Genomic DNA, 8,743 nt, shown 5'->3' with positions numbered 1-8,743 from the left:
GGGAGGTGATCACATGAGTTGATCCAACTTTGGTAATTAACAGTTTGGTTGGATATCTCCACCTGTAGCTGACATGATTCCTCAATGCTTTTGTGATGTTTAAATTTTTGCTGAGTTGTAGAGTAAATTGCAATAAATCCGCATAAAATTGCAGGTTAATCAGTAGTGTGGTGTTCCCCTCTAGGTGCAATTTGCATCAGATGTTCCTTAGTTTGGTAAAAATGCATACGGAATAGAACATCCCTAGGGGCATGTTCTGGTATGAATGAGGGCTTTGAGAGGCGATGGATCCTGTCTATGGAGAGCTCAATAGCAGGAAGATCTGGCATTAAGGTTGAAAGCATTGCGGTGGTATAGCGTAGTTCCGAAGATTGTACTGTTTCTGGTATGCCCCTTATTTTATTATTGTTCCTTCTGGACCTGTCTTCTAAATACGCTAGCTTTGCTTTGATCCATGTTTGTTCCTCTTCTGTTGTATCGTGTGCATCTACTAAATCATTAATTGTTGCTGCGTATTCCCCCATTTTACATTCAACATGGTCAACTCTGTCCCCCACTGCAGTAAGTTCAGAGTTGAACTTCCTCATACATGCCATCATATCAGTATGGATAGTGCTTCTCAGTGAGATAAGCATATCCTAAGTCTAAGCTGTTTGCAGGGTGGACGGGGAGCCGACGTTATCTTGCCCACGAGGCTGCGGTGGCTGTGTAAAGTACGCCGTCAGCTTTTTAGGATGATGTCCCGCCTGCCGTCTTCTGGGCATGATGCAGGGATGTAGGGGAAACAATCCTCTGTGCAGTGCTCGCTAATCGGTGCCTTGTGCTGCTGTGAGCCGCTTGTAATTGCCTGCCGAGTACCGGAGCTCCAGGATTACACCACCATCTCGGTGGAGTCCAAGCCACGCCCCCACTCCACTCATATCTTGACTTCTTTTTAAACTCTGGATATGACTCGTAGGCCCCTTACATAGTACGTTTTTACGTTTCTGTTTTTTGCTATTTGCACTGACCCTAAATTGTACCAGCATGAAACAAGAATGCTGAATTTTTTTTCTCTTGTTTTACAGTTTGTTTATTAAGTTACTGAAGCATATCAGACAAGTTTTAAATTGTTGTGGTCATAGTACTGTTCACTATATATGGTATTCCTTGGTCAGTGCTGCCCTTGAATTTATACAAGTCACTGCCTTTCCTACTTTATTTCTCAGATGAGCCTAGCAGGATTTCATCTTCTCAGTGGTAATCAAATGCATTATGCATAACGTGCAAGGTTTAAGAAAGCGCAAGAAAGCGTTTACAAGTTATAAAAAGTTTGGGCGCACAAACTTGCATGCACCTTTTACAATACAATGTAATAAATACTCTGAGTAATCAAATCCTTAAAGTGTTCGGTTGCTCCAGGCCCAGATGGGTTTACTGCTAGTTACTATAAACGCTATGCCCCTATTAACCACTATGTTTAACAAAATTCTTAATGGTGATCACTTCCTGAATGAAATGACCTTGGCCAATATGTCCTTATTACCAAAACCCCATGTAGCACTGGCTTAGTATTGCCTCTGTAATATATGCAGATTACTGCTCTATGAAACATTGCATTACATTTTCTGGCTAAACTGATAGCTCACAGAAACAGAGGAGAGACTTTATTGGGTACAGCTGCAGGATTGAAGGTGGATTGGTTACTGCTGTAGCTAAGAAGGAAGCCTATCCCTAACAGCAAAGGCAAGGAAGGACATGATTGGATAGCAGCCCGGGAGAGCTGTGATTGGAGAGCTTTGTGAGGAGGCACCAGGAGGGCGACAGAGGAGAGAGAGGAAGAGACTGGCATTGTGGTAGCCAGACAGGGGAACATGTTCCCTTGTGCTTGTCTCCTGTGCACTGCCAAAGCCTGTGATTCTGTCCCTGATTCTCCTAAAGAGAGGAGCAGACTTGAGAGGGGAGTTTTGCAGTGTGTTATTCTGCCCTTTTTGCCTGATTTCCGAAGATGTGCTAACAGTGCAGTGACATCTAGAGACGAACTTCCGTATTGCAACAATCCATCATCATCCTGTTTGGAGGATTCTGTGGCCTATGTTGCTCTCGTCACCATCCAGTCGGCTGAAACAGCGATCAATCTACCAAATGCTTGAAGGAAGATATATCAAGTGCATCTAATGGTGAGAGATCTTTTGCCATCCTTGTGTGAGTGGATCTTGCTTAATCCTGCTAGGACCTATTTACCCCAATTGCAGCTCTATCTGAATTGTGGGTCACCACATCTGTTAATCTTTGTTACCCTGTGACACTTTGCGAATATACCCCTTTTCCATTCTGTGGATTACAAGTATTGCTTCACAAAAGACTGAGTACTCAAACACAGGATTTAAAGGGCCCCAAGGCTAGCAGACTGTGTGTGTGTGTGTGTGTGAATAGAATTCTCACTGGCCAGTGGTTAGCTAGAACCTACAAGACCTAGATAGGCTCTTATAGTCAGTAATATCTCTTTTGAGTAATTGTTGAACAATATTTTTTTTTATTGTGCAACTGACAGTATCCGTTCACCACTCACAAGGCCTCTCACTTGTGGTTAAAGTAAACTAACATCAATCCTGTTTTAATTTGCCGAGTGGTTGTATTATATCATTGCATTTAATACTGTTAGAAATGCCATTAGCACCCCTCTATGTTTCTCCGAGGCAGATGATGTATAGAATACTGTATAGTAGAAAGATACTAAAACCTGGTTTCCTGCTGACAGACTATGTTTGATCATTTAGGACAAACTACGGAAGAGGGGGGAGGAAGGGGAATTAAAAAAAATAAATTTAAAATGGGGGAAGATCATTTGGTGGGGGAATTATACCCCAGGGATATTTTGCAAACACAAATTTCAACACGTTGTGAGCCATCATGTGGGGAAAACAGAAGCTGCTCTAACATAAAAGATTGTGTTGGCCAGGCAGTGGTGCTCCCTGAGTCCGAGAGGGAAAGGGAGAGGGAGGAAAAGATGAAGAAAAAGGAAAGAGAAGAAAACAAGCTATAGTACACAATACAAAAAATCACAACTTGAAGTGGGAATCTCATCCTAACTGCAGGATACTCGAGGGGGGTGGCTCTACCGCCAACCACATGGCTTTAAACTGTACAAGATATAACCACCCCTGGAGATGGGGCCAAAATAACACCTCAAAGCTCAGTACACAGTGAAAAATAAACACGGTATAAAAAAACATAATGTTAACGCAATGTAACAACCCTGGTCAAATGTCATTTGGGGGACACTGGAGGGAGGTCAGCAATAAAAGTCCTTGTTGGAGTTCCAGTGCGTTGTGACGCATCCAGTGGCCCGAAGCGACCCCGGACAGGGCGAAAGGACCAGACCGGGGCATGAGGCAAAACTCCGGGGAGGGAATCCATCAAGTAGTCCAGTAAAAACCATAGATATTGGCTCAATGCTTTTTAGGCGGGGGGGAAGGAAGGAGGTGGAACTCCCGGCAGAAAGGGGAAGGAGGGAATGGGGAAATAAATAGGTCTCCCAGATATCAAAATTAACAGCAAACTGAAATAGAGCACATAGTAAGCTCAGGGTTCAGGTCTCAAAGAGCATCAAAGCGAGATCCTATCTCAGGTACACCCAAGGTTCCAACTCCCATACAACAGCCCAGACGACTAGGGCCAGGGAGTAAAGGTAGCAATAATGCCCAGGTTGGGACCCCAGTCTCACGCCAATAAGAGCCTGAGCAAAAATTCAAGTGCAATTCATCTAGTAAGGCAACAGGCCAACAGAGAAATGCAGAAGAGAAAAAAATGTGCTGCAGCGGCCAACAGTAAAAAAAAAAAAAAAGAAGAAAAAGAAAAAAAAACTGCTCATTATAAAAAAAATACACAGGAACCGTTCACCGATCAAGGGTATTCAACTTCAGGAAAGAGAGTAAGTCTCAATTTCACAGAAGAGAAGTAGCAAGCAGGCTCACCGGTTCCATCGTCCATCCCGGATTGGAGCGAGGGGATCTTGAAAGTGGTGTGGTGCTTGGGTGGGAGTGCTTACAGCTGCCAACTGACTCCCACAGGTGACCCAGTTGCTTGGGCCCTCACCTGGCTGTTGGAGGCGTCCCGAGGGGACATTAAGTGAAGTGCCTCAAAGGTCGTCTGAGCCGGGGGGCGTGGCCTGATGACACAGCATGGAGTAGGACGTGTGTGCCCTGAGCTCCGTCCATTACTCCTGTAAAACCTCATCCTGCACTTGCAGAACTTCCCTTACAGCACAAATTGAGGAGGTAAAGATGGACATTTCCCTTATTAGGTAGGACTTCCAAAAGCTCAGAGACCAGGCTGAGCACAGTGGAGGACGCCATTCCTCCCCTACAGACATCCTCAGACCGCATGCAACAGCAAATACACCAACTCCTCACTAAGCAAGATGACATGGAGAACAGGCTGAGAAGATGTCATTTGCGCCTTATAGATCTGCCAGAGGGGACTGAAGGAAAGGACACTACCAATCACGAACAACTCCTAATCACCACCTATGGGAGAGGAGCCTTCTCCCCCATGTTCACAGTGGAGCGAGCACACCGCATGCCAGCCAGACCCCCCCCCCCCCGCACATTTATAGCTAAACTTCTTAACTATAAAGACCGAGATGCAGCTCTGAGAATGGCAAGGGAGAAAGGCAATATCCCAGTGGGGAATGTTAAAGTAGCCATCTTCCCAGACTTCTCAGCAGAGGTACGCCGCCAGAACTTTATGGAGGCCAAACACAGGCTGAGGAATCAACATTATAAATATTCCATGCTCTTCCCTGCCGGCCTCAGAGTGGAACATGACGGCCGTGCAGTATTCTTCGAGGATCCGGAAGAAGCTATTTCCTGGCTGGAGCGCCGTGCTATCCCTGAAAGAGCCCATTGACCAAGTCCCAGGTATACAGCTCAGACTTTTTTGTGCTGACAATCATTTCTAGTGCTATTTTTTTCCAGAATCGCATAACTGAACTGTTCCCCGAAATCGCATGGAACTTTACTTGGAACTACCCATTTATGGACATGGAACGTCCCGTGCCACACACAGCAAGCTCCTGCATGCGATATGGAACCAGCTATACACCAATGTGAGTACAGAACACAAACCCCAGACACTTGCTATACAGGAGTCCTATTACCCCTACCCACTACATTACTGGAACCCTACATACTACCCCAGACAATGCTGACCACAGGAGCTCCGGGGATACAGGAGTCCTACCAGCCGCATGCGTTATGCAGTGAGACTTTGCCCCACACACCACTGGGAGTTGCTATTAAGTTTGCTGGAGTTTTCTCTGAAGCTTGATCAATACCTTTTGTAGAAAACGGGGATCAAATAACTTTGGTTCACCTTAACCTATTGATATGGGAGACATCCTTTTGACCTATTCAGAATCCAGAGACTCAACCAGTTGTACTACATTTTCTGTGTAATTTGGAAGATAGAGTATTTCCCAGTTGGAACACACAAGTTAAAGTGTAAGTAAACCCTCCTATCGTTTTCAGCCAAGGAAGCTGCCATCTTTGCCTCTGTTTAATCTACAACTGCCATGATGCTGCACATGTGATCAGTTATGACACCAGCCATTGGATGGTTTGACAGTTTGGTTGAGAGCACAACCAATGGGAGTGTTACATTTCTGGCACGTGCCGGAAATGAAGCTGTTTTATGGATGAGTTTACTTCCGCTTTAAGGGAACAAGCCAGCACCAGTTGGGAAGGGTGCAGAACAGGGAGGGGGGTGTGAGTTAATTCAGTTACAGTTTTATTGAACCTGATTGTGCATACTAAATTCAGAAAACAGGTAACACTTTGAGAAATATGTCTATGTGAATGTTCATATATGTTATGTAAAACAATGTTGCTAAATCCATGTCTGAGTATTGAGAACCTAAGTGCTACACGCACAGGGGAAAAATAGCCTAATATGACTGTGTTATTTGAATCCAAAAAATTCTGTCCATGGCATCTTTAAAATTTCTTACATGGAATGTGAGGGGCATGCGTGAGAAAGTTAAGCGTGCAGCAGTCTTCACTACAGATGTGATAGCCTTGGTGGAGACGCATGTTAAGGGGAGCATCCAGATGGCACTTCGCCATCCATGGGTTGGGTGGGCATTTCATTCTACCCACACATCCCATGCTAGGGGTGTCTCAATCTTGATAGCTAAATCAGTACATTTTGAATCTATGCGAGTTGTCCACTGACCCGCAGGGGCGATACATATTCCTTCTAGCTAAACTGTATGGTGAACCCCTCCTCATATTGGCTTTTTATGTGCCACCCCCGTTCAACATCACCATAATTAAAGAAGGGACTGTCCTTTATGGCCTGTCACCCTACAATATCTGCAGTCTGGCTGGGCGACTTTAACCACTTCAATACAGGGCACTTATACACCTTCCTGCCCAGTCCAATTTTCAGCTTTCAGCGCTGTCGCAGTTTGAATGACAATTGCGCGGTCATGCTACACTTCACCCAAACTAAATTTTTATCATTTTGTTCCCACAAATAGAGCTTTCTTTTGGTGGTATTTGATCACCTCTGCGGTTTTTATTTTTTGCTAAACAAATAAAAAAAAAGACCGAAAATTTTGAAAAAAATAAAAGTTTTGCTTTTGTTTCTGTTAAAACATTTTCTAAATAAGTTTTCTCTTTCACTGATGGGCACTGATAAGGCGGTACCGATGAGGTGGCACCAATGAACGGGCACTGATATGCGGCACTGATGGGCATTGATAGGCGGCACCGATGGGCACTCATGGGTGGCACTGGTGGGCACTGATGGGCACTGAAAGGCTGCAAAGATGAGTTCTTATGGGTGGCACTGATAGGCGGCACTGATGGGCACTGATACACGGCACTGGTATGAGGCAGTGATAGGCATTCCTGGTGGCACTGGCAGTGGTAGGCATTGGAGTGGGCACTGATTGGCAGCTGCCTGAGCACAGATTGGCACTTCCCTGGGGGTCTAGGGGGCATACCTGGTGGTCCAGTGTGGATGGCTATCCTGGTGGTCCTGGGCGGCTTCCCTGGTGGTCCTGGGTGGGATCCGAGGGGGGGCTGTGCTAATAATCAGCACAGACCCCCCCTGTCAGGAGAGCAGCCGATCGGCTCTCCTCTACTCACGTCTGTCAGATGCGAGTGAGAAAAAGCTGATCACCGGCTCTTTCTATTTACATCGTGATCAGCCGTGATTGGACACGGCTGATCACGTGGTAAAGAGTCTCTGTCAGACTCTTTACCTAGATTGGATTTGCGGTGTGTCAGACTGACACACCACAACAACGATCGCCTTGATGCGCGCCCCCGGGGGGGGCGCATCGGCTTAATATCCTGATCACATCATAAGACGTCCGATCAGGGTATTGAAACCACTTTGCAGCCATCATTTTGCTATATGGCAGGCGGCAAGTGGTTAATACCACGCTAAATCCAACCCTGGACAGGCTACAACTGACTTCACCCACCCCGAACACACCCAACGAAACTAAGTTCTCTAAGCTCATCTCCACCTTTCATTTGACACACACAAGGCATCACAAATTCCCACATGCGCAGTCATACTCTTGTTTCTTTGTCCACACATAACTCCATGTCCTGTATAGATTTTATACTCATGTCCCACAGTCTGACACCACGACTGCTAGAGGCCGGGTTCTGCCCCAGAATACATTCAGATCATAGTCCCTACTGGATAACTCTGAGCATCCCCATTAATAAACTACCAAGATCTTGGCGTTTAAGCCCATTTTGGCTCTCACTCCTACCAGAGGATGATCAGCTTGCGAATAAATTGAAACTATACTTTGCAGAGAATGACAACTCAGCATCACCTTCTGCAGTATGGGTCTCCTTTAAGTTATTCACTCGCTCAAATTACAAGTATCAAAAAATTAAGGCAGACTCCGCCATTGCCCTTGATAAGGCGATGGAGGATCTGTCCTCCTCTGAGCGGGACTTTGCCACCACCCCGACTCCCGCAAAGGCTAAGATGCTTAAACTACGAACTAGAGTAGTCACCCAACTCCAATTTCAAAAAGCAAGACAAAAACTATTCTTCTCTAAATAAAAAATGTTTGAACATGGGGAGAAAGCGGGCAAGTTATTGGCCTACTTGGTACATAGTGAAGATAGACCCCCTGTGGTTATCACATTACATGGCCCCGGAGGACAACAAATTACAGACCCACCTATGGTAACTTCCATGTTCATAGACTTCTTTGCTACTTATACAAAATGACAGCTCCCACTGAGACGGAATTGATGTCCCTCTTTCTTGAGGGGATCACTTTTCCGCAGCTGTCAAAAGAACAAATTGACCTCCTGGAGGCACCCCTCACCACGGACGAAATCATGACAGCCATAGCTAGTTTTGCCAGGTCTAAATCCCCGGAATCAGATGGACTCCCAATTGAATTCTATTCCCAATATAGCGGAATACTGACCCCAAATTACTAGCTTTATACAATCATCTCTTCGAGTCCTGTGCATTACCCCATCCATGACAGAGGCAACAATAGTCCTCATCCCTAAACCAGGAAAAGACCCGGGATATCCAGAACCTTACCGCCCCATATCCCTATTACAGGTTGACATCACAATACTGGCCAAAGTTCTATCTATCAGGCTCAATCAGGTCATCTTATCACTAATACACATGGACCAAGCAGGCTTTATGCCTGGTCGCAATACCTCATTTAATCTCAGGAAACTATACATTGTATATTTATACAAGC

Source organism: Aquarana catesbeiana, linkage group LG01 (genome assembly GCF_042186555.1).
Source record: "Aquarana catesbeiana isolate 2022-GZ linkage group LG01, ASM4218655v1, whole genome shotgun sequence".
Lineage (NCBI taxonomy): Eukaryota > Metazoa > Chordata > Amphibia > Anura > Ranidae > Aquarana > Aquarana catesbeiana.
This window is presented reverse-complemented; position numbering follows the sequence as displayed.